The sequence below is a fragment of the Oryctolagus cuniculus genome, chromosome X, assembly GCF_964237555.1.
Source record: "Oryctolagus cuniculus chromosome X, mOryCun1.1, whole genome shotgun sequence".
In the NCBI taxonomy this organism is placed as follows: Eukaryota; Metazoa; Chordata; class Mammalia; order Lagomorpha; family Leporidae; genus Oryctolagus; species Oryctolagus cuniculus.
In genome coordinates this window covers 72,126,176-72,150,840 of record NC_091453.1, presented here as the reverse complement: position 1 = coordinate 72,150,840, position 24,665 = coordinate 72,126,176, and the positions used below count along the sequence as shown (strand labels likewise).

The window sequence follows — 24,665 nt, the reverse complement described above, 5'->3', positions numbered from 1 at the left end:
TGACGCGTCGCTCTCTTTCCCGAGTCGGCCCTGCTTCCGGCCGGGGCATCACCCGGAAGTGGGGATAGTCGGGGGAGGGAGGGGTAAGAACGGCTGGCCGCGGCGGCAGGGGGTGGAAAGAAAGCAGCAGAGGGAGGAGTTTTCGCCACTGCCACAGCCGCCGCTGCTACTGGGACTTCTCTGAGCGTGTGAGCCTCGGGTGTGCGTGCGTGGATTTCTCACTGCCACCGGCTGCGTAGCTCCGGAGGTTTAACCACAGGACAGAAAAACCAGGTAAGTCCTACATCAGATTCCCGTCGTCCCCTTCTACTGGAGGGGCTATCTGTGCTGTCAGTTTGAACAAGCAAGTGTGAGAAGGTCTTGTGAATCTAGGGCAGTCGCCAAACTCTCACTTCTTAACAATTCAGGTATTTTCCACACTTAGGTTTTTCCTCCTTGAACTGGAGATAGAGAAGGGGAGATCCGGTCTTGACCCCTGTCACTTTATTCTACCGTCCCGAGGAGAGTTTCTTAATCATCCACGGCCTATGTCGCCTAATTTAGGGTCCCAAGAGGGTCTGTGCCCCGTGTTGGAATTCACACGAACTGAAGTCTTTGCTTAGTGACAGACACCTCCTTATACTTTGGAAGCTAAGGTTATTAAGCCACCATTACTGATGAAATAAAAATTAAAAAAAGAGCAATTTGCTTTCCTGTCTTAAATTAGGATCATCTGCTAAACCGAAGGAGGATTCTTGTTTCTGCTTCATTTCGTTCATTATAGTAAAGTTACCCTCCATCCTTGTCCCACCCTTTAACGTTTTTTGTTGTAGACTTTGTAGTTTTCTTCAGCACTGACAGCACTTCTTTTGTCATTTCACCATTCAGTATTTTCCCAGGATCTGATCTTTTCTTTAATCATAGCCTCTTCATCTACAGTTGTATGAATACTATTGAAACAATGTGTGGAGAACATTGAATTAAGTAATACTGAGGTATGAGATGGGATGCAGAAGGAACAAGACAAAGTACCTGATCTCAAAAGGGAGTTTGCTGTCATGTCAGTTAAGTTCAGCTATGAAGACAATGGGTTTTTAGGAGCCCCACTAGTTGAGTAACTAGGTTGGATATCTCATCTTTTTTAAAGGTTATTTTCAACTGCGATTTTATTTTTTATATCTCAAACTTTCTTCTGCCTATAGTCATGACACGAAGACTTTTTTTTTTAATTTGAAGGTCTCATAGTGTAGTAGGAAAGATAGGTACATGATCACCAAAAATATTATTTGTCTCAATAATTTTTGTATTAGAAACAGAAAGTGTTATGAGAATGCCTAGAAGGAGCCTTTGAGCTGGGCCTTCAAAAATTGTTAGCGTTTAGCTTTTGTGCAGGGATGGAGGAGGAAGAATATAGTCCAAGTAGAAGAAATAATGTGAACAAAGGGTTGGTGGGGGGCTGGAAAAATGCAGGACATGCAATAACTCTATAACCCTATTTCTAAGACCACCACATCTTCCATGATGTCACTAGCTAAAAAGAAAAACATATATAGAATATAAAACTGGTCAATTTATAAAAATATCCAACTATCTTCAGCTAATAGGAAAGCATGTATATATAAAAATACATGGAAATGACAAAAATGTTAATATATGACATTTAATTCTAATATAAAGTCTAATCTAAAAGAAGAGTTGCGATGCTTTAATTCTGAGTGAGAGTTGTACCTTAAATGTAATTTAAAATCATTTTAAAAATTGCTGGGAATGAATAACAACATTGTCTACTGCCAGAAGTTCTTTCAGGTTTACTTCCAAGAACCTTTTTTCTTCCACATTTTTTTCTCTACTGGTCTATTTAAACTGATAGAATCTACTCTTTTCTAATCACAATCTTAGATTTTTATTCCTGACTTCACAGGAAGGTTAGAGTAAACCTAATCCTTTCTAAGAATAAGTTAATATCTCCAGTCTCTAATGCAGAAGGTTGTTTTTCTTTGAAAAAATGCATGCAGAAGCAGTAAAATTTGTTTAAAAAATAGGCAAGAGAGAGCAAGTGAGCATGTGAGCAAAAATAACTCCAACCAACACACTACAACCTTTACTTTGTGAGGGTTCTAATGTTAATATATTCATTTTCATAAATTCCTTATTATAACCGCTTTTACCTACATATTATAAAGTGTTTGGCAAACTGTATTAATCAAGATTTTTGGCATCCAAATGAGTGAAAAATCTTCATTTGTCAGTTGGGAAAGTGAATTGTTAGTTGATAAAGACACTGTCATACTATTTGGAAGTTTTGTTTCAAAATTCTCCCTACTCATCTTTGTTAAAGGACAGGTTTGACTATTTGGTATTTTTAAACAGTGATATTCCTTAGGATATAATTAAAATGGGGGTGGTGGTAGAGGCCTGGTGGGTGAAAGGCAGAATATTTCAATTTGAACCACCATCCCAGCAACCATGTTTTTCACTTCCAAATCTGTCTTCAAATTGCTTTAATGTGATGTAATTTGCTTACTGATGAGATAGTATGGGAGGGGAAGTATTAAAATTCCTTTAGAATTTTCCTTAACGTGTGTTTCCTTAACGTGGAAGACTATAGTGTTTCTGGTTTCATAATATATTCCTAGCTTCCCAGCGCTGCTAGGAAATTGATGTGATTTCCTCATTTGTATAAGAAGTCAGTAGATCACATCAGTTTTCACAGCTACTTCCTTCCTTGATGGAAATGAGGTTAAAGTGCTCCCATTTGGAGCCAGTTATGTGTACTTTTACCAGCGGCAAAGAGAGGGACAGAGAGAGGCAGAGAGGCAGAGAAAGAAGTCTTCTGCCCCTGGTTCACTCTTCAGATGGCCGCAATGGCTGGAGCTGCTCTGTTCTGAAGCCAGGAGCTTCTGCCAGGTCTCCCACGCAGGTGCAGGGGCCCAAGCAATTGGGCCATCTTCTGCTGCTTTCCCAGGCCATATCGGAGAGCTGGATCAGAAGTGGAGCCGCCGGGACTTGAACTGGTGCCCATATGGGATGCTGGCAGTGCAGGCGGCAGCTTTACCTGCTACGCCACAGCACTGGCCCAGTCTCAAGTATTTTAAAACTATTGTTTTAACTCTTTTTGCTATAAGTCTCCAGTGGAGAAGTCCAATTTTTTTCAGACCCATAATCAAGAGTGTTTTTGATTCATTATTTGAAATTAATGGGTTATTTCACATCTTATGTATCTTGCTTTAGCCTGGTCATTTTCCTTAGTGGATTTTCTTTGTAAAAAAAAAAAAAAGTAATGTGTTTTGCTTGTGCCATTGTAATTTCTACTGACCCTGCAGGTCAATTGATGTCCCAAGCAAAGCAGATCAGGAACAGAAAAATACCTGAATCAGCTCCCTCCTCCACTCCTTCCTGAGAATTTGTAGAGCATGCTATACTTGGAATTGTGAATAAAATGACTTTTGCTCTCTTGAGTGTTCACCTGAAGCAATACCACCTGCCATTCAGGAGAGGAAAGCATTAAGAGGGCTTCTGTTATGACCTGGAAACTGTCAACAGATACATAAGACCAGAGGGAAAGAATTCCAAAGTGCAGAGCCCTCTGAAGAAAATTCTCAGGACTATTTAGGATAAATTTGCAACTGCCCTCTAGTCTCATGAGGATACTTAAAGAGTTGATCCTTGAGCTAACAAAAGCTCATAGAGAGCTTAGTTGCTGAAGAGTTCCAAGTGCAGTCTTCTTTCTTGTGGCAGGAATAAAAGAAGGTGTCTAGCTTTTTTGATGATAATAAAATTATTTGCTGTAAGAATTCTTATAAATTCCAAGTTATGTATTTCACAATACATTAGTTATTGTTCATTTGGTTTTATCAAATGAACATATCAAGTATATTGTATTATTAATAAGTGCATTATATTATTAAAACAATAATACTTGCATATAGCCAGTTTCATTTTGACCACTGACTGCTTTCTCCCATTGCACGGTTAATTCTAAATATTACTTTTTAGATCAGAAGACTTATGGCTATAATATCTTGATATTAATTTCTAATTGCAATTATTTCTTAAAAATATTTATTTATTTGTTTGAAAGTCAGAGTTACACAGAGAGAGGAGAGGCAGAGAGAGAGAGAGAGAGAGGTCTTCCATCCGATGGTTCACTTCCCAGTTAGCCGCAATGGCCAGAGCAGCACCGCTCTGAAGCCAGGAGCCAGGAGCCTCTTCTGGATCTCCCACGTGGGCGCAAGGGCCCAAGGACTTGGGCCATCTTCTACTGCTTTCCCAGGCCACAGCAGAGAGCTGGATGGGAAATGGAGCAGCTGGAACTCGAACTGGCACCCAAATGGGATGTTGGCACTGCTATACCACAGTGCCAGCCCCTCTGATTGCAATTATAAGTGCATTTTTATGTATTAGCATTCATATTGGTATCATATGTCTTCCAAGTATTGTTCATCTAAAGTGAAGTGTTTATCTGTTAGCTAGGTGATAGCAGGGTTAATTTTGGTCATGAGAACCTTTATAGTTTTAAGAGAGTTTAAAGTCTTAAATTCGTTGAGTGGTGAAGGCAAAAGAATAATTTATTTAGTACAGTATATTATTTGTTCTTGAGTGCCAGGGTAGAATTGCGTAAGATTTTGTCTACTGTGTTTATTACAAAAATAATCCACAAATTCCTGTTTCTTAACCTTAGGGCAAGTGGTAAGTCATGGGATCTTGAATCTTTGGCAATTTTTTTTTAATGTACATAAGTGAAGGACATAAGAACTGTACATTTGTCTGGTGTGAAAAAGAATCTGTTGTTTGTCTATTGTTTGCACTTTGCTAAGAGTAGACATATTCTTTCATAGGGCCAAATTTTATTTCCAGGCCTAGCAAGTGGCTAAACTGGAATTTAAAGCCAGTCAGTCTTGGCTCCAGAACCTGTGGTCTTACCTCCCACACAGGAACTATATTTTTAAAAGTACATAGACATTTAAGTAAAGTTAGAAGCAATCATTTGCCTTCTTTGAATGTGTGAATGAGCAAATTGATTTGATGAGTAAAAAAAAAAAAATTAAAAGGGGCTGGCACTGTGGCATAGTGGGCTAAGCCTCCAACTATGGCACTGGAATCTCATATGGGTGCCGGTTCCAGTCCCAGCTACTCCACTTCTGATCCAGCTCCCTGTTGATGGCCTGGGAAAGCAGTGGAAGATGGCCCAAGTGCTTGGGACCCTGCAGCTGTGTGGGAGACCTGTAAGAAGCGCCTGACTCCTAATTCCTGGCTTCGGATGGCCCAGCTGTGGCTATCTGGGGAGTGAACCGTGGATGGAAGACCTTTCTGTCTGCCTCTCCCTCTCTCTGTAACTCAATAAATAAATCTTTAAAAAAATTATGATATTAATAACTCAATTTCCTTGGTACTTTTAAGCTAATTTCAAAAGTAAAGACCCATAGATTTACTTTTAGTTAATTACATTATTTAAAGATGTGCTAAAAGACCTAATGTTTAAAATAGAATTAGTCTTATTTTATTTGCATTCTCAGTCTACTAAGGAAGAAAAAAGAAATGGTCCACATGTGTTTTTTCATCTTTATAATAAGTACATTTTTGAACTTTGATATGCATGAAAACATGTTTATAGAGTTTAAAGTGGTCTAAAAGAAAGTACATTAAAAAGTTAATAAACAAGCACAATTGGGGGCTGGTGCCATGGCTCACTTGGTTAATCCTCTGCCTGCGGCGCCGGCATCCCATATGGGCACCGGGTTCTAATCCTGGTTGTTCCTCTTCCAGTCCAGCTCTCTGCTGTGGCCCGGGAGGGCAGTGGAGGATGGCCCCTGTACCCGCATGGGAGACCAGGAGGAGGCTCCTGGCTCCTGGCTTCACATCGGTGCAGCGCACCGGCCGTAGCGGCCATTTGGGGAGGGGGGCGCGAACCAACGGAAGGAAGACCTTTTTCTCTGTCTCTTCCTCTCATTGTATAACTCTGCCTGTCAAATTAAAAAAAAATAAACAAGCATAATTTGGAACATTGCCGGTTACATTTTCTGGACCATTATATCTTATTCTTGATGCTGCAAGGCTTAACTTCGCCATTGTATAGTGATTTTGTCTTCTTTTGGAGAGGCAGTAACATAGGTTTAAGAGTTGGTGTTCTGGTGCCAGATTGTGTGTGTTGGAATTCCAGTCCCTCCGCTTACTACTTCTGTGACCCTGAGCAGATTTCTTACCTGTGCCTCGGTTCCTCCAAATTTGTAAAATGTGAATGATAACAGTACCTACCCTCAGGATTGTGAATGAGTTAATACATGTAAAGCCCTAGTAATAGAGCCTGACAGGTAATAAACATACAATAAAATTTAGTTACTATTATTAGTTTAATATATTATTTACTATAACAGTAATTTTAGCAACCTCTATAATAAAATTATAAATTATAGTTCTGCTATACTATAAATTTAGTAGATGGCAGGACGAATATAGTAATCAATCAGTACCTTTAAGCAATGTTCGATTTGTAAATTGTACCATAGAAAATGGAAAAAACTCAGATTGGGAGGGCCCAGTAGCCTGTAGTATATCTTCAGTATGCTAACCTGGCTTCTCAAAACTCATTATGACAGGTAGCAAATCAAATTATTATGATGTACTCATTCTACTTCCCCACCAAGAAAATTCATAATGATCTGCTTGTGTAATTAGTGAGCCACAGACTCTGGGTCATTAAGATTTTTCAGGTTATTTCCATAATTGCCAAATGCTGAACCATGCTTCTACTACATGAGTTCTTAAAAAATGTAAGCAAGGGAAAAGGCTTTATGCTATGCCTAACCTATTTAACCACAGCCATACAGCATTATATGTAAATTGAATTTTTATAAAGCACATCAGCCTTCCAATTAGTAAATTCTTTTTTTTTTTTTTTTTGACAGGCAGAGTGGACAGTGAGACAGAGAGAGAGGAAGGTCTTCCTTTGCTGTTGGTTCACCCTCCAATGGCCGCTGCGGCCGGCGCACTGCGCTGATCCAATAGCAGGAGCCAGGTGCTTCTCCTGGTCTCCCATGGGGTGCAGGGCCCAAGCACTTGGGCCATCCTCCGCTGCACTCCCTGGCCACAGCAGAGAGCTGGCCTGGAAGAGGGGCAACCGGGACAGAACCCGGCGCCCCGACCGGGACTAGAACCTGGTGTGCCGGCGCCGCAAGGCGGAGGATTAGCCTAGTGAGCCGCGACACTGGCCCCAATTAGTAAATTCTTATTGTGTGCTATTGTATATCCAATGTTTACCTTGCCTCTGTGAGATGTGCAAAGAAGTATAAAGTATATGCTCTACTGTTTAGCCAGGGAAAGAAGTCTAATACCAAACAATTACAGAGTCATCAGGTACAAGACTCTGATTCAGGGTATTTAAAAATTCAAAAAGAAAGTGGCTAGGAGTATTGAACATGTTGTCTCATGAGGGATGTGGCGCTTCAATTCATTTACTTAATTTGTTGAATGTTACCGTGTTCACTGGGGATATGATAGTGAACACAGCAGGTACAGCCCTGCTTTGTGGAGTTAACAACAGGCTAGTGAGATGATGGGATTTAAATATGTGCAAGACAACATTCTAAGTTAGAGGGTCAGTCTACACAAAATCAGAGAGAGAAATGTTAAGAGCATGTACTGTATGCCCATCAGTGAAGGAACTTGCCTGATTGTTAGAGAGATTTTGTGTTGGGGAGGAACACTGAAAGTCATAGATGTGGAGCATTTTTTGAACACTTTGAAGAATGGGTTACGGCTGTGGTAAAGTCCTTTGTAGACACTGTTTTGCAGAGAGCTAGGGGCATGGACTCTGGAGTCATACTGCTTCCGTTTGATCTCATCTCTATCTTGTTTCCTAAGTGCAAAATTTTGTAGTAAATTCTCAGTGATCCAACTTTACAGGCAATAAAATGATTTTTACATGGAGTGGCTGGGGTCAGTAACCTTAGGAACAACAAGTAACATTAGACAGGCCAAGTAATGTGCACATGAAGTGCCAATGGGAAGCCTTAAAGTGAGATCAGGAGAAGTAGGAAGTTAGATGAGGAAAGAGAAATAAATTCTGTTTCTGTGATGGTTGGTAGAATGCCATCAGAAATGTCTTCAAGCAAAACACAGTCCATTTGCCTATCCTTGGTCTCTAGTTGCATTTCTGTAGTGGTGGTATGTGTCCCTTGTCCAGATATGAGGAAGAGAAACTTAATTGCAGTTACTTGAGTTAACCATTTGAGAACTACTGGTGGTTGTTGTGGATTCTCTGTATTTGAAGCATCTGGCTAGACTGCATATGTCTCAGTTTTGTGCTGCATCTTAACACAATTTGGTCAGAAGCTTATGTAGCTTGTGTTAGTATTCTCTTTACTTGGCTTAAGGCACAAGTGGATTGCCAAATGGGTGCCTGCTATGACCTGTATTTTCTCTCTTGTTGCCTTTGGATTTAATTTAAGTATAATCACGCTCTTAAGAAGGGTTGACAGTATTATCCTGGCATGTTTAATAATTTTATTTTCCTAACAGGTAGATATAATCATACAAGACCACTGTTCTTTCCTCTCAATCTTTTGTTAGTGTGATCTCCAATCTTGTCGTAAAAAGGAACTTCTTTTAATCTCAGAGTCTTTAGATGAGGGCAGATACCGATAGTGTAGTCTCTGGGATGTTTGTGGTTGTGCTGTTTTCACCTTCACACTGGTGATCCCACCTGGGATACGTGGGAGAAAGGGAGTGTAGCAGATAGAAGATATTGGGAACCAGTTGGTGCTCCAGGAGGTGGGGTTGCTAGATCTACCGGTTGATCCTGATCTGCAGGTTGGAGACTCCTTACTTTATTTCATCCAGGGTTATTGTGTTACACAAATTGAGGGGGCAGCAGCCACAGTCTGTAAAAATTATGACATGGAATTATGCAATATGGCAGCCCTGAAAGCTACGCAAACCATTTCTATTTCTAGTTGCTTTCTTCCTTTTATCAGTACCTACTACATACAACAGCTATGTTAGTGGTGACATGATCATCATTTGAATCTCTTCATGTCTCATCGTAATGTTTGCCTTTAATCCAACCAGTAAAATTAAGATCTTTGAGGATTTTAAGGAGTTGCATCAATTTTCTAAGTCCTATTTAAATGTACTCATAGGTAATATAATCCCTGTCCTGTCTAACTTGTGAGTTGCTATGAATATCCAGTGAAATAATGTATGCTAAAGCATTTTGTGAATCAGAGTGTTATACAAATTTAAAGTAATTAAAAAAAACTCTTTTGTTGAGGGCTGACTTTCAATAGATTGCAGTGAGGGGAGATAATATTCTTTTTGAATATGTTGTGTTGTAGTGCAAAGTATTCCAAATTTGAGTCAGGAGTCTGGCATTTGAGCTTTTTTTTTTTTTTTTTAAAGATTTATTTACTTATTTGAAAGGCAGAGTTACAGAGAGGCAGAGGCAGAGAGAGATAAGAGATAAGTCTGCTGGTTCACTCCCCAAATGGCCACAATTGCTGGAGCTGAGCTGAACCGAAGCCAGGAGCCAGGAGCTTCTTCCAGGTCTCTCACGTGGGAGCAGGGTCCCAGGGACTTGGGCCATCTTCTACTGCTTTCTCAGGCACATTAGCAGGGAGTTGCATTGGAAATGGAGTAACCAGGACTCGAACTGGCACCCATATGGGATGCTGGCACTGCAGGTGCTATGCCATGCCACAGCAGTGGCCTCTGGCATTTGAATTCTAATTCTGCTACTAACGAACTGTATATAGTTCTGGGCCTTGGTTTTCTTATCTATAAGGAAACTATAAATACCACTGCTATCTACCCAGAAACCCGAGTTATTTTTTCCTTGAGTCTGTATTCAGTCACCACGCCTGTTATCTAGTTCTTAATATTTCTCAGATTTGCCCCTCCTTTCTGTCTCTATTCAGTCCCTAATCATTTCCATTATGAAAAATGGCGTTTAAAAAATTGTAGTGGTGCCAGTGCTGTAGCTTAGTAAATTAAGCCTCCGCCTGCGGTGTTGGCATCCCATATGGCATCAGTTCAAGTCACAGCTGCTCCACTTCTGATCCAGCTCCCTGCTAATGGCCTGGGAAGGCAGTGGAGGATGGCCCAAGTACTTGCGCCCTGGGACCTGGAGGAAGCTCCTGGCTCCTGGCTCCCAGCTCCTGGCTTTGTATCAGCCCAGCTGTAGCCGTTGTGGCCATTTGGGGCATGAACCAGCAGATGGAAGATCTCTCTTTCTCTCTTCTTCTCTGTGTAACTCTGCCTTTCAAATTAAATAAACCTTTAAAAAATTATGCAAAATATACACAATATAAAATTGTAGCCATTTAGTGTTTAACTCAGTGATACTAAGTACATTCATAATATTGTATAACCATAGCCACTATCCATTTCTAGAACTTTTGCATCATCCCAAACTGAAATTCTGTACCTAGTAAAAAATAGCATCTCATTCTCTCTTCCCTGACCCCATGGGTAACCTTTTATTTTATTTTTTTAAAAGACATTTATTTATTTGAAAGGCAGAGTTACAGAGAGGCAGAGGCAGGGAGAGAGAGAGAGAGAGAGAGCACGCAAGAGAGAGCAAGAGAGATCTTCCATCTGCTTGGTTCCCTCCCCAAATGGCCACAATGGCCTAAGTCAGGAGCTGGGAACTTTTTCCGGGTCTCCTAAGGAAGAAGTGGGTGCAGGGACCCAAGGACTTGGATCATCTTCTGCTGCTCTCCCAGGCACATTAGCAGGGAGCTGGATTGGAAGTGGAGCAACTGGGACTTTTAAAAAAAAAAGATTAATTTATTTATTTGAAAGAGTTATACACAGAGAGAAGGAAGGGGGGAGAGAGAGAGAGAGAGAGAGAGGTGTCTTCCATCTCTGGTTCACTCCCCAATTGGCTGCAATGGCCAGAGTTGCACCAATCCGAAGCTAGGAGCCAGGAGCTTCTTCCTGGTCTCCCACATGGGTGCAGGGGCCCAAGGGCTTGGGCCATCATCTACTGCTTTCCCAGACCATAGCAGAGAGCTGGATCAGAAGTGGAGCAGCTGGGACTTGAACCAGCGCCCATATGGGATGCCGGCACTGCAGGTGGGTAACCTTTCCTTTTCTTCTTCTTTTTTTTTTTTTTAAATAAGATTTATTTATTTATTTGAAAGAGTTACACAGAGAGTGGAGAGGCTGAGAGAGAGAGTTCTTCCATCCATTGGTTCACTCCCCAATTGGCTGCAATGGCTGGAGCTGTGCCGATCCAAAGCCAGGAGCCAGGAGCTTCTTCCGGGTCTCTCACATGGGTTCAGGGGCCCAAGGACTTGGACCATCTTCTACTGCTTTCCCAGGCCATAGCAAAGAGCTGGATTGGAAGTGGAGCAGCCAGGTCTTGAACCAGCGCCCATATGGGATGCCGGTACTTCAGGCCAGAGTGTTAACCTGCTGTGCCACAGTACCAGCCCCATTGGGTAATGTTTTCTGCATCTTCTATATCTATGAATTTACTTTATAAATACCTCATAAATAAAACTTTAATATTTTTCCTTTTGTGTCTGGCTTATTTCATTTAGTCTCATAGTCTGTGTAGGAATTTTGTTCCCTTTTAAGGCTGAACAATGTTCCATTGTTCTGCAGTAGCATTTTACCTGATCTTCGGGATGCAGTCTTGCCCCTTTCAAATTTATCCTGCATGATCTGACCTTGCTTACCTTTCCAACCTCCTCATCATTCCCTCAGCCATACCAACATTGTCGCTCCCCCTCTTCGTGGAGGAACGACACAGGACCCTGCGCTGTTCTTTCTGTCTGCTCGGCCCTCCCCGGGTTTGCTGCTGGTTCCTCCCGGGTTGGCCACTATCCCCTCCACCTCCGTGGAAGGGCGGTTCCCCCTGGCCGCTTTCCCCACTTCCGCAGGGGAACGGCACACCGCCGGCCGGCTCTTCTCGGGGGCTGCACAGGTGTTCCCCTTAGATGTTCCCCATAGATGTTCCCGGTGCATGCCGTCTCTCTCCTCCTTTATAGTCCTCCTCCGCCAATCCTAACTCGGCTGCCCACACGCCGAGTACGCTGCTCTCCTCCAATCAGGAGCAAGTCCTACAGTTTATTAGTTGAACTGGAGGCAGCTGTGCGGAAGCTGTTTACTTCTCTCCCAGTGCCATATTGTGGGAGAGCAGATGCATAGAATAAGTCTTAATTCCAGTAACTCAGTCTAGTCCGGATTGCTCCCCACAAACATGACTCCTTCAAATGTGCCATCCCGTTTGACAGATAAATTCTTTTCCATTCTTCTGGAGAATTCCTACTCAATTTTCAAGACCCAATTGACTAGCAGTAGTCGATTGGTTACTTTATGGTATATTCTTGTAACAGACTTCTAGTAAGCCTTTAAATTATTTCATATGTTTGTATTTAAAAAAATATATGTTTGTATTTAAAAGCCTGTTAAAAAAAAGTAGACTTTGGATTAGGCTTTCTAGGTTTACATTTCAGTTCAGTCGCTTACTAGTTGTGCAATCTTGGGAAAGTTCCTTATCCTCTCTGTCTCCAGTTGATCATCTGTTAAGATGAACATAGTAATAGTACCTGTCCTGAGCCGGCGCCGTGGCTCAATAGGCTAATCCTCCACCTTGCGGCGCCGGCACACCGGGTTCTAGTTGGGGCGCCGGATTCTGTCCCGGTTGCCCCTCTTCCAGGCCACCTCTCTGCTATGGCCAGGGAGTGCAGTGGAGGATGGCCCAGGTGCTTGGGCCCTGCACCCCATGGGAGACCAGGAAAAGCACCTGGATCCTGGCTCCTGCCATTGGATCAGCGCGGTGCGCTGGCTGCAGCGGCGGCCATTGGAGGGTGATCCAACGGCAAAGGAAGACCTTTCTCTCTCTCTGTCTCTCTCTCTTACTGTCCACTCTGCCTGTCAAAAAAAAAAAAAAATAGTACCTGTCCTATTGGGTTGTTGTGAAGGTTCATTTAGTTAAATGTACTAGTTATATACTATTTATTAATGTAGAAAATTATTCATTATATAGTGTTCATTGAAAAAGGGTGTTATAAAACAGTTGATCCTTTTAATTAGAACTCTGTGTGCTTATACCTATACATACATACATACAGTAGCATCCTAGTCTATACACATAGACGTACACACACACAAACATACACCTCTCAACATGTTAGCAGCATTAGTTAATTCTTGGTTGTGGACCAATTTTTTGTTTACTTTTTAGATTTGCTTATCTAAATTTTTAATTTTTCTCCAGTTGACATTTATTTCTTATATTTTTTCCCTTAAAGTTATAAATAATAAAGGTCCATTTTGGCTTACAGTTCTGGTCCAATGTCGAGTGGCTGCATCTGGTGATGAACTTCTTGCTGGCAGAGTCCCAAGGCAGGGAAGGTCATCACTTGGCAATGGACAGGGAGCATACATCTATTCCTTACTTTTAAAGAAAAAAAGGACAAAAGTAAAGGATTTCTTCTGGAGAGTCTTCACTGAACTCCCTTCATTCATCCTTTAGGCCATAAGTATACCATGTATCCCTGAGCTCCTGGAAGCCTCTGCTGTATTCATTCACCTTTAGGTACCCAGCTGGGCTTAGTGCAGAGCCCAACAGACACCCGAGATTTATCGATATTAGTAAGATGAATAGGAGATGGAATTAAGTACAAGTACTTTATCTCCTGTGCTCCTCTCAGTTTGCTGAAGGTCACACAGCTGGTAAATGGCAGAATTTGTATTCAAATCCAAGACTGGTGCCAAAATTAGTCTGCTCAGTGTTGAATGAATGAATAACCTAATGGATATATCTCTGAAATGAAAGGATTTGTCAAAGATTCCTTTGTAAACAGAAATGTGTTGTGTGAATGTAAGGATATATAATTTTTTAAAAGATTTATTTATTTATTTGAAAGTCAGAGTTACACACACACACACACACACACACACACAGAGAGAGAGAGAGAGAGAGAGGGAGGGAAAGATCTGCTGGTTCACTCCCCAGTTAGCCGCAATGGCCAGAGCAGCGCTGATCCGAAGTCAGGAGCCAGGAGCCTCTTCTGGGTCTCCCACATGGGTGCAAGGATTTGGGCCATCCATCTTCTACTGTTTTCCCAGACCATAGCAGAGAGCTAGATTGGAAGTTGAGCAGCTGGGTCTCGAACCAGTGCCCATATGGGATGCCGGCGCTTCAGGCCAGGGCGTTAACCCGCTGTACCATAGCACTGGCCCCAGGATATATCATTATTATTTCTTTCCTGTTGTGTTCCCATCTGCACCCTTGATTCTGACTAAGCAAACCCACTTTCCTGCTCCCATGCACAGTTTTCCTCTCTATTAAACTGGCATTTTGGTTGTCCATTTGTCTTTTTCTATTGCCCAGGATCTGTTCACTGTTTAGGAATTAGTTATGAAGGTTTTGAGATTAATCGAGCCATTTCAATCAAACTCACCATTGTGCATGCGTATTGAGGAAACTGCTTTGAAATTATCTAGCCAGATACGTATGATTTGTTTCAGTCAAGCCAAAGTATGGCAGTATCATCTTTGAACACAGACATAGTAGCCCTCCCTTTTATAGCAAATTACTTTCTCTGGTTTTAGTTACCTGTAGTCAACTGCGGTCCGAAACTATTAGAAAATTCCAGAAATAATTCATGAGTTTTAAGTCACATGCCATTCTGAGTAGCATGATGAAATCTCTCACTGTCCCACCCAGGATGTAAATTATATCTCTGTTCGGCATATCTACATTGTATGTGCTACCATCCCATTAGTTTCTTAGCAGCTATCTCAGTTATCAGATCAGCTGTTGCAGTATCATAGTGCTTGTTTCAAGTAACCCTTATTTTTTTAAAATATTTTTATTTATTTATTTGAGAGATAGAGTTACAGACAGTGAGAGGGAGAGACAGAGAGAAAGGTCTTCTGTCCACTGGTTCACTCCCCAGGTGGTCTTAACGGCCGGAGCTTCGCTGATCGGAAGCCAGAAGCCAGCTGCTTCTTTCTGGTCTCCCATATGGGTGCAGGGGCCCAAAGACCTGGGCCATCCTCTGCTGCCCTCCCAGGCCACAACAGAGAGCTGGATTGGAAGAGGAGATGCCAGGACTAGAACCGGCGCCCATATGGGATGCCAGTGCCGCATTATTATTATATAATTCATATATGCCAAAGAGAAGCCATGAAGTGTTTCCTGTAAGTGAAAAGGTGAAAGTTTTCAACTTAATGAGGAAAGAAAATGTTATTTGTGAAATTGTGAAGAAGGAAAATGAAATTCATGATAGTTTTCCTGTAACATTGCAGATGTCAAAAGTTATAGCCACAATGTGTGCTTAGTGCTTAGTTAAGATGGAAAAGGCATTAAATTCGTGTACGAATACATAGGAAAAAACTGTAAATATTGAGTTCAGTACTATCTGCAGTTTCAGACATTTGTTGAGGAGTCTTGGAATTTAACTCCCACCAATAAGGCAGAATATTCTTGCTGTTCAAAGCCTACATTCATTTTATTTTTTTTTAAGATTTATTTTTATTTATTTGAAAGAGAGTTACAGGGAGAGGTAGAAACACACAGAGAGGTCTTCCATCCGCTGTCTCACCTCCCCAGATGGCTGCAACTACCGGAGCTGCGCCAATCTGAAGCCAGGAGCCAGGAGCTTCCTCCGAGTATCCCACGTGGGTACAGGGGCCCAAGGTCTTGGGCCCTCTTCCTCTGCCTTCCCAGGCCGCAGCAGAGAGCTGGATCAGAAGAGGAGCAGCCGGGTCTAGAACCAGTGCCATATGGGATACTGGCGCTTCAGGCCAGGGATTTAACCCATTGCGCCACGGCACTGGCCCCGCCTATATTCATGTTAAATTTTATTTATTTCATGCATTTGAAAGGTGGTATGGGGTGGAAAGAGGGCGAGAAAGAGAGAGCAAGCTACTGTTCATCTACTGGTTCACTCCCAAATCACCCACAACAGCTGGGGCTGGGCCAGGGCAAAGCTGGAAGCCAGGAAGGAACTCATTCTGGATCTCCCATTTGAGTGACAGGGACTCACATACTTGAGCCATCACCTTATGCTTCCCAGGGTATGCATTAGTGGAGAGCTGGAATCAGAAGCAGGGCTGGTACTCAAACTCAGGCACTTCAATGTGGGATGCAGGTGTTCCAAGTGATATCTTAACTGTTGCACCAATTGTCTGCTCCAGACGGAATTGGTTTTTAGCTAGAAGTTGTTAATAAGTTCAGCCTATGTCTTACTTGTGTGTGTGTGTGTGTGTGTGTGAAAATGTGTGTATGCACATGCATGTACACGAGCATACAGCCTTCAGCAAAAGTAGGAAAAGAAGTGCTTTAATATTTTATTCGAAAGATCCAACATAATATACTAAATCAAAATTTAAGCATTTGTTGTAGCTTGACCCCCCACAGGTTTTTCAGAATTAAAAAGTTTAATTCCCTTTAAAGCAAACTAACTGAAGGAAAACCTCTACTCTGTGAACATTGCATGTCTAAAATGGGGAGAAAATAGCTTCTTTTTAGGTAAAGCACATTTTTTACTCTACCTGAACCAGCTTTCTAAAGATTTCAGCCTGTTTTTTATAGTCTTATGCTTTCTTTTTATTTATTTATTTTTGAAGATTTATTTATTTATTTATTCAAAAGGCAGAGGCAGAGAGATTGATTGATTGATTGATCAATCAAGGTCTTAGTCCACTGGTTCACTCCCCAAATGGTCACAATGGGCAGAGCTGGGCCAGTCCAAAGCCAGGAGCCAGGAGCTTCTTCCGGGTCTCCCAGGTGGCTGCAGGGGTCCAAGCACTTGGACCATCTTCTACTGCTTTCCTAAAGAGTTGAATCAGAAGTGGAGCAGCTGGGACTCAAACTGGCACCCATATGGGATGCTGGCACTGCAGGCAGCAGCTTTACCTGCTATGCCACAACGCCAGCCCAGTCTAATGCTTTCTAATTAAGAAATTGTGGAGGGGCTGGCATTGTGGCGTGGAAAGTTAAGCCTCTGTCTGCAGTGCTGGCATCCCAAATAGGCACTGGTTCAAGTTCTGGCTGCTCCACTTTGATCCAGCTCCCTGCTAATGTGCCTGGGAAAAGACAATGGAGGGTAACCCAAGTGCTTGGGCCCCTGCACTCGTGTGGGAGACCTGGAAGAGGCTAGAGGCTCCTGGCTCTTAGCTCCTGGCTCTGGCCTGGCCATGCCTGGCTATTTCAGCCATTTGGGGAGTGAATCAGCTGATAGAAGATCTCTCTCTCTCTCTCCTTCTCTCTCTGTATATCTGCCTTTCAAATAAAATAAAGGAAAGGAAAGGAGAGGAGAGGAGGGGGAGGGGGAGGGGACAGGAGGGGAGGAGCTATGGAACTGAAGAATGGATTCTGGGTTCAAATTTCAAAATCAGTAAGCATTGTTGTCAATGGTATTTTTGCTTAATTTCTGTTCAATAAATGTGTATCTGAATTATCACAAATTTTAAAAAATTTAATTTTTTGTATGAAAGTTAGAGGGGAGGGAGGGAGAGAGGGAGAGTGTGAGAATGAGAGAAAGAGAAAAAAATCTTTCATCTAAATGCTTCCAATAGCTAGGGCTGGGCTGAGCTGAAGCTAGGAGTCTGGAACTCCATCCATGTCTTCCATGTGGGTGGCAGGGGCCCAAGGACTTAGACCATCATCTGCTGCCTCCCCAGGTGTGTGTTCGTAGAAAGCTGGAATAAGAAGCAGAGCCTGGACTCAAACCCAGGTTCTGTTATGGGATGTGAGCATCCCAAGCAGAATTACCACTGCAGTGCCAAATGCTTGCCCCTGAATGATTACTATTTTATTTTCAACAATTCAGTGAATTTGAGATACCTGTCAGTATTTGGGGCTTCTGCTTGTGATAACAAATTACTTGAAATTTGCCGATTGAAACCTCTAAAGGATTGAAATGATGTAAAACTTCTCTGAATTCTGATTCATCTGTAGAAAACAGGGGCAGGCGCTGTGGCGCAGTAGGTTAAAGCCCCAGCCTGCAGTGCCAACATCCTATATGGGTGCCAGTTCAAATCTTGGTTGCTCCACTTCCAATCCAGCTTCCTGATAATGCTCCTGGGAAAGCAGTGGAGGGTGCCCCGAGTCCTTGGGCCCCTGCACCCACATGGGAGACCTGGAAGAATCTCCTGGCTCTTGGCTTCAGAGCAGCTCAGCTCTGGCTGTTGCGGCCATTTGGGAAGTGAACCAGCAGATGGAAAACTCTCTCTCTGTCTCTACCTCTCTCTGTAACCTTGACTTTCAAATAAGTAAAATAAATCATTAAAAAAAAAAAAACTACCTGGTTGAACAGTTGCCTTTGATAGTTTTAAATTGTTTTTCTTCTTCTTCTTCTTCTTCCTCTTCCTCTTCCTCTTTCTCTTCTCTTTTTTACAGGCAGAGTGGACAGTGAGAGAGACAGAGACAGAGAGAAAGGTCCTCCTTTGCCGTTGGTTCACCCTCCAATGGCCGCTGCGGCCGGCGCGCTGCGCTGATCCGAAGGCAGGAGCCAGGTGCTTATCCTGGTCTCCCATGCGGGTGCAGGACCCAAGCACCTGGGCCATCCTCCACTGCACTCCCTGGCCACAGCAGAGAGCTGGCCTGGAAGAGGGGCAACCGGAACAGAATCCGGCACCCCAACCGGGACTAGAACCCGGTGTGTCGGTGCCGCTAGGCAGAGGATTAGCCTATTGGGCTGCGGCGCCGGCTGTTTACCTTCTTAAAAATTTATTTTTTTTTTTGAAATTGATCTCCCACACATTTCCAGTACATAATTTTTCATCCTTATCTGTCCTGACAGTGGGAATGGGAGAAAGTGTTATCAGATTTTCACCTTTATTAACCAAAGTCTATAAAACAGGACATTTAAAGGAATTAAGACATTGAATGTGGGTATAGGTATAGATCTGGAATATATTTATGGAATGTTTGCTTCCTTAATACTAAAAATTATTCTTTGGACTTTGGGATAAAGAGATAAAATATATGAAAAATAGAACATTATGAAAAATCAAAGTGTTTTAAAAATAGTATGCCAAGTTATCTTATAATCATGCCATATAAAATTTCAACTGTAAAAACTATGTGACTAGGCCAAGATGTCTGTGGTAGTGGTGCCAGAGATGAAAAATATTCTTTTGGAATAATTTTCTACCAAATCCTAACTTTTTAAAAATCCTGATGGGGCTGGTGCTCTGGTGCAGCAGGTTAAAGCCTCGGCCTGCAGTGCTGGCATCCCATAGGGTGCTGGTTTGAGACCGCTGCTCCACTTCCGAGCCAGCTCCCTGCTGATGCGCCTGGGAAAGCAGTGGAAGATGGCCCAAGTCCTTGAGCCCCTGCACCCACATGGGAGACCCAAAAGAAGCTCCTGGCTCCTGGCTTCAGATTGACCCAGCTGCAGCCATTGTGGCCATTTGAGGAGTGAACCAGTGTAACGCTGTCTTTCAAATAAAGAAAATAAGTCGTTTTTAAAAATCCTGACAAGATTGATTGTATTTTAGCCTAGAGGAGTTACCTTTGCATGAGCAGCAAGATGGATAAATAGGATACATCACATATGCCAAGTATCACAACTTCTGCCAACATGTGTCAAATGCTAGTGTGTATGGAATTTATGGTATAAATCTAGTGGGTACTTTTTGGTTTGGCTGATTAAATAGTGCTAATGAAGCCAAGGTTTAGACTTCATCTCTGTGAGTGTCACTTGTCCTCTGGAGTCATAAGCTGTTCCTCTAACTCTGCTCCATAATTTTATGGATGCAATTTATTAGGACTAGCCTAGGAAACTAGGGAACTAAGGAAAGGCATAGCTAACTGTGAGCATTTACAGAAAATAAGAAGTCTTCTTTTTTTCCCACCTTAATAAAGTCATCTTAACAAATGTCTCTAAAGTGACAAATCATGGTTTGAGGAATGAAGCTGAACAGCTGTTTTAGGATTTAGTAAGCTCTTTAGGATTTGGTAGAGAAGTTTTGGTGAGCCTGTGGGAATGCCATGAAATTGAGCCTCCAGTGTGGCTCACAGGAATTTTTTTTTTAAAGATTTTTAGTTATTTGAAAGGCAGAGTTACAGAGAGGCAGAGGCAGAGAGAGAGAGAGAAAGAGGTTTTTTTTTTTTTAATTTATACAAATCTATAGTACCTTTTATTGAACATCGTTAGAAAGTGAAGTGCTTTGGGGCTGATGTTGTAGTGCAGCAGGTTAAACCACTGCCTGCAGTGCTGTCATCCCATATCAGAATGCCTGTTCAAGTCCCCCCTGCTCTGCTTCCCATCCAGCTCCCTGCTAATGCACCTGGGGAAGCATCTGAAGATGCTCCCATGTGAGAGAGCTGGGTGGAATTCTAGGCTCCTGACTTTTGCCTGGCCCAGCCCTGGTTATTTGTGGCCATTTGGGAAGTCAACCAGCAGATGGAATCTCACTTTCTCCCTCTGTCTCTCCCTCTCACCCTGTCACTCTACCTTTCAAAAAAAAAAATAAATAAATCTTTTTAAAAAGTAAAATTTTTATAGAAGTGAATTTTCCAAATAACTGAAGTATACCTTTTATATTTTAGTCATTCTGAGAACTTAAAAGGGGTCTGTTGTATGAATCCTCCAAATGTGTCCTTGAAATACTTTTTCCAGAATTAAAAACCTTTTAAATTATTAGAGCATTGTTAAGTGTCAATGTAAAAACAAAACCCAGGAAATATTTAAACACCTTTCCTTTCTGGGTTTTATTTTTTCCTTATGGCATTTATCACTACTTAATTTATATATTTTTAAAATTTATTTTATTTGAAATACACATACATACACACAGAGATCTTCCATCAACTGTTTCATTCCCCAAATGTCCACATAGCCAGGGCTGGGGTAGGCAAAATCCAGGAGCCCAGAACTTAATCTGGGTCTTCCACATGGGTACCAGGGACCGAAGTACTTGAGCCATCACTTGCTGCCTCCCTAGATACACATCAGCAGGAAGCTAGAATTGGAAACAGAGCCAGGACTCTGACCCAGATACTTCACATGGGATGGGGGACATCCCAAGCAACATCTTAACTGCTATGCCATATACCTGCCCTCCTTGATTTTATGTACTTCTTTAAAAAAAGATGTATTTTATTTATTTGAAAGGCAGAGTGACAGAAAGAGAGAGAGAAAGAGATCTCTTATCTGCTGGTTTCCTCCCCGAGTGACCACAACAACTGGGGGTGGACCAGGCTGAAATTAGGAACCTGGAGTTCAATCTGGGTCTCCTACATGGGCTTCCGGGACCCAAGTACTTGAGCCATCACTGCTACCTCCAGGATACAGGTTAGCAGGAAGTCAAGGAGCCAGGACTCGAACTGGTACTGAGATGTGGGATATGGGCATTCCATGTGGCAGCTTAACCCCTGCATGGTTAAATGATATCTTAATTGCTGTGCCAAATGCCTGCCTCCTCAGCTATGTGGGCTTTTTCTGTTGTTGTTTATGCAACTTTATTGAAGACAAATACTAGCAGAGCTATTAGTTAATAACTCATCCGTTGACTACTTGCATCATTTATTCAGTGCTATACACATACACACACATACATGCACACACATATATATTAAAGATTTAATTTAAGAGCAGAGAGAGGAGGAGAGCCACAGAGAGAGATCTTCCATCTGCTGATTCACTTCCCAAATGGCTGCATTGGCTGGAGCTGGGTCAGTCCAGAGCCAGGAGCCAGAAGCTGCTTTCTGGTTTCCCATGTATGTGCAGGGGCCCAAGGACCTGGGCCATCTTCTGTTGCTTTCCCAGGTGCATTAGCAGGGAGTTGAATAGGAAGTGGAGCAGCTGGGTCTCAAACCAGTGCCTATATGGGATGCTGGTGCTGCAGGCGGTGGCTTTACCTGATATGCCACAGCTCCTGCCCCCTTTTCAGTGCTATATTAAGCAGTGAATTAGAAGATAGATTAACTAATAGCTCCAAGCAGACTAACAATTTAAATGAAAATTACAAAATGTTTGATACTCTATGTTGGAATACAAAGGGTGGTTTATTTCCAATTTCCATTCTCTGTAGAACAAGAACAGGTCATTCTTTTATTGGCATGCATAAAATATATTATATTTTCTCTTCTGATAATATAAACTCAATACCAGTTTTTAGCCACATCAGTATGAGTATGAAGTATATCATATGACCTCAAATCTCTAAGAGTAGAAAGCATTAACAAAAATGGTTGCTGCTAGAATAATGCTGCTTCCTTTAATGAGACAACTGATGTGAAAACAATCCTCTTAGATGATTTCTTCAGCACATGAGAGCGCTGAGGTATGTTTTTTTAAATTTATTTATTTGAAAGAGTTATACAGATAGGGAAAGAGAGGCAGAGAGAGAGGTCGGTCGGTCTTCGATCCACTGGTTCACTCCCTAATTGGCCATAATGGCTGGAGCTGTGCTGATCTGAAGCCAGGAGCCAGCAGCCAGGAGCTTCTTCCGGGTCTCCCACATGGGTGCAGGGACCCACGGACTTGGGCCATCTTCTGCTGCTTTCCCAGGCCATAGCAGAGAGCTGGATTGGAAGAGGAGCGGCCGGGATACAAACTGGCGCCCATATGGGATGCTGTCATTGCAGGCGGCAGCTTTACACACTACGCTACTGTGCCGGCCCCAATAAGGAATTTAATAATTTGACCCATGATCCTCCAAGAAAATGTTCTGCAGGTCCACTTGGGTATGATCTGTTTTCATGGCAAACCACATCTTTTTGACAATTCATTTTCCTATAGACCACCCCTTCAAATGACCTACATTTAGAAAGAATTTATCATCCATATATTAACAGTAATGGCAACATTTGTCTCAATATTATTAGGTCACAGTGGTCTCCTGCTTTAAGTACTTTTAAAGTTCTTTTATCCATTTTTTCACTGGTATGGATTCCAAACCCACACTGACCCCCTAATACCAGAGACTTTATGGATCTATGTGACAAAGGTAAGTACAACAAAATGTCTTAGAAATCGACTCAGAAGTATGCCAGGTGATGGTGCCTGAAAAAAAAAAAAGGAACTTATTTATTTCTTTATTTGAGTTCCAGTAAGAGAGGGAGAGACAGAGATCTTCCATCTACTGGTTCACTCCTCATATGGCCACAATGACTGGGGCTGGGCCAGGTCAAAACCAGGAGCCTAAAACTCCATCCAGGTCTCCCACACGGGTGGCAGAGGCCCAGGTACTTGGACTATGTTTAACAGGGAGCTGGATAGGAAGTGGAGCAACCAGGGCTTGAACCAGCACTCACATAGGATGCCAGCATCACAGATGGTGGGTTAACCCACTGTGCCATAACACCAGCCCCCTGATGTTACCTTAAAGTCAGAATAACATACATTATAGTATGATAAACTTTACATTACTGTGCTTTTCCAACTATTACTGAACCTCATCGTTTTTAATTTTATTTTGTGTTTACCTCCATTCATTCACATGCTCGTCTGAAAAGACTTAGGTTCTTCCACCTTTGGACAATAACTGCTTTTAGAAACTATAAAGTAGTTACTAAAGATCAGCTGCCCGATATTCAGATTTTTTAATTTTCCTTTTTTTTTTAAGATTTATTTATTTATTTGAAAGTCAGAATTACACAGAGAGAGGAGAGGCAGAGAGAGAGAGAGAGAGAGAGAGAGAGAGAGAAAGAGAGATGTATTGCATCTGCTGGTTCACTTCCCAATTGGCCGCAATGGCCAGAGCTGCTGCAATCCGAAACCAGGAGCCTGGAGCTTCTTCTGGGTCTCCCACATGGGTGCAGTGGCCCAAGCACTTGGGCCATCTTCCACTGCTTTCCCAGGCCACAGCAGAGAGCTTGAGTGGAAGTGAAGCAGCCGGGACTAGAATTGGCGCCCATATGGGATGCCAGCGCTTCAGGCCAGGGTGTTAACCTGCCATGCCACAGCACTGGTCCCAATTTTCTTTTTCTTAAAAGATTTATTTTATTTGAAAGGCAGAGTTACAGAGAGAAAGAGGGAGAGACAGAGCAAGCATGGAGAGAGAGACAAAGAGATCTTCATCTACTGGTTCACTCCCCAAATGGCCACAATGGTTGAGTCTGGGGGTCCAGGTTGAACTCAGGAGTCTGGAACTCCATCCAGGTCTCCCATGTGGGTGGTAGAGGCCCAAGTACTTGGGCCATATTTCACTCCCCAGGTATCCACAAAAGCCAGAGCTGCGCAGATCCGAAGCCAGGAGCCAGGAGCTTCCTCCAAGACTCCCACGTGGGTGCAGGGACCCAAAAACTTGGGCCATCTCCTACTGCTCTCCCAGGCCATTGCAGAGAGCTGGATCAGAAGTGGAGCAGCCGGGTCTCTAACGGGCGCCCATATAGGATGACACAGCGCCAGCCCCAGAAAGAATAGTTTCAATCTTTTTGAAAAGCTCAGAAACAGCCTAGATTTTTGCTGTTGACTTTGAAGGCTGGAATTGTTCTGCTTCAGAATTTTCTCTGAATTTTCAGTACTCTCTTTTTTATTTAAAATAAAGATTTTATTTATTTATTTGACAGGTAGAGTTACAGACAGTGAGAGGAAGAGACAGAGAGAAAGGTCTTCCTTCCATTGGTTCACTCCCCAAATGGCCACAACGGCTGGAGCTGTGTTGATCCAAAGCCAGGAGCCACGTGCTTCTTCCTGGTCTCCCGTGCTGGCTCAGGGACCAAAACACTTGCTTTCCCAGGACATAGCAGAGAGCTGAATTGGAAGAGGAGCAGC

At 42.6% G+C, this 24,665-nt stretch overlaps 1 protein-coding gene across 2 annotated transcripts in view; it reads left to right on the top strand.

The window, feature by feature from the left end:
* Window positions 1–21: 21 nt before the first annotated feature.
* ATP7A (ATPase copper transporting alpha) overlaps window positions 22–24,665 on the top strand; it is a 119,070-nt gene continuing 94,426 nt past the window's right edge. The window contains exon 1 of one of the 2 annotated variants that reach the window (XM_002720131.5): window positions 22–273. The gene's annotated coding sequence lies outside the window, so the exon portion shown is untranslated. The remainder of the gene's footprint in view (window positions 274–24,665) is intronic. The other variant, XM_051827358.2, reaches the window with a different exon arrangement.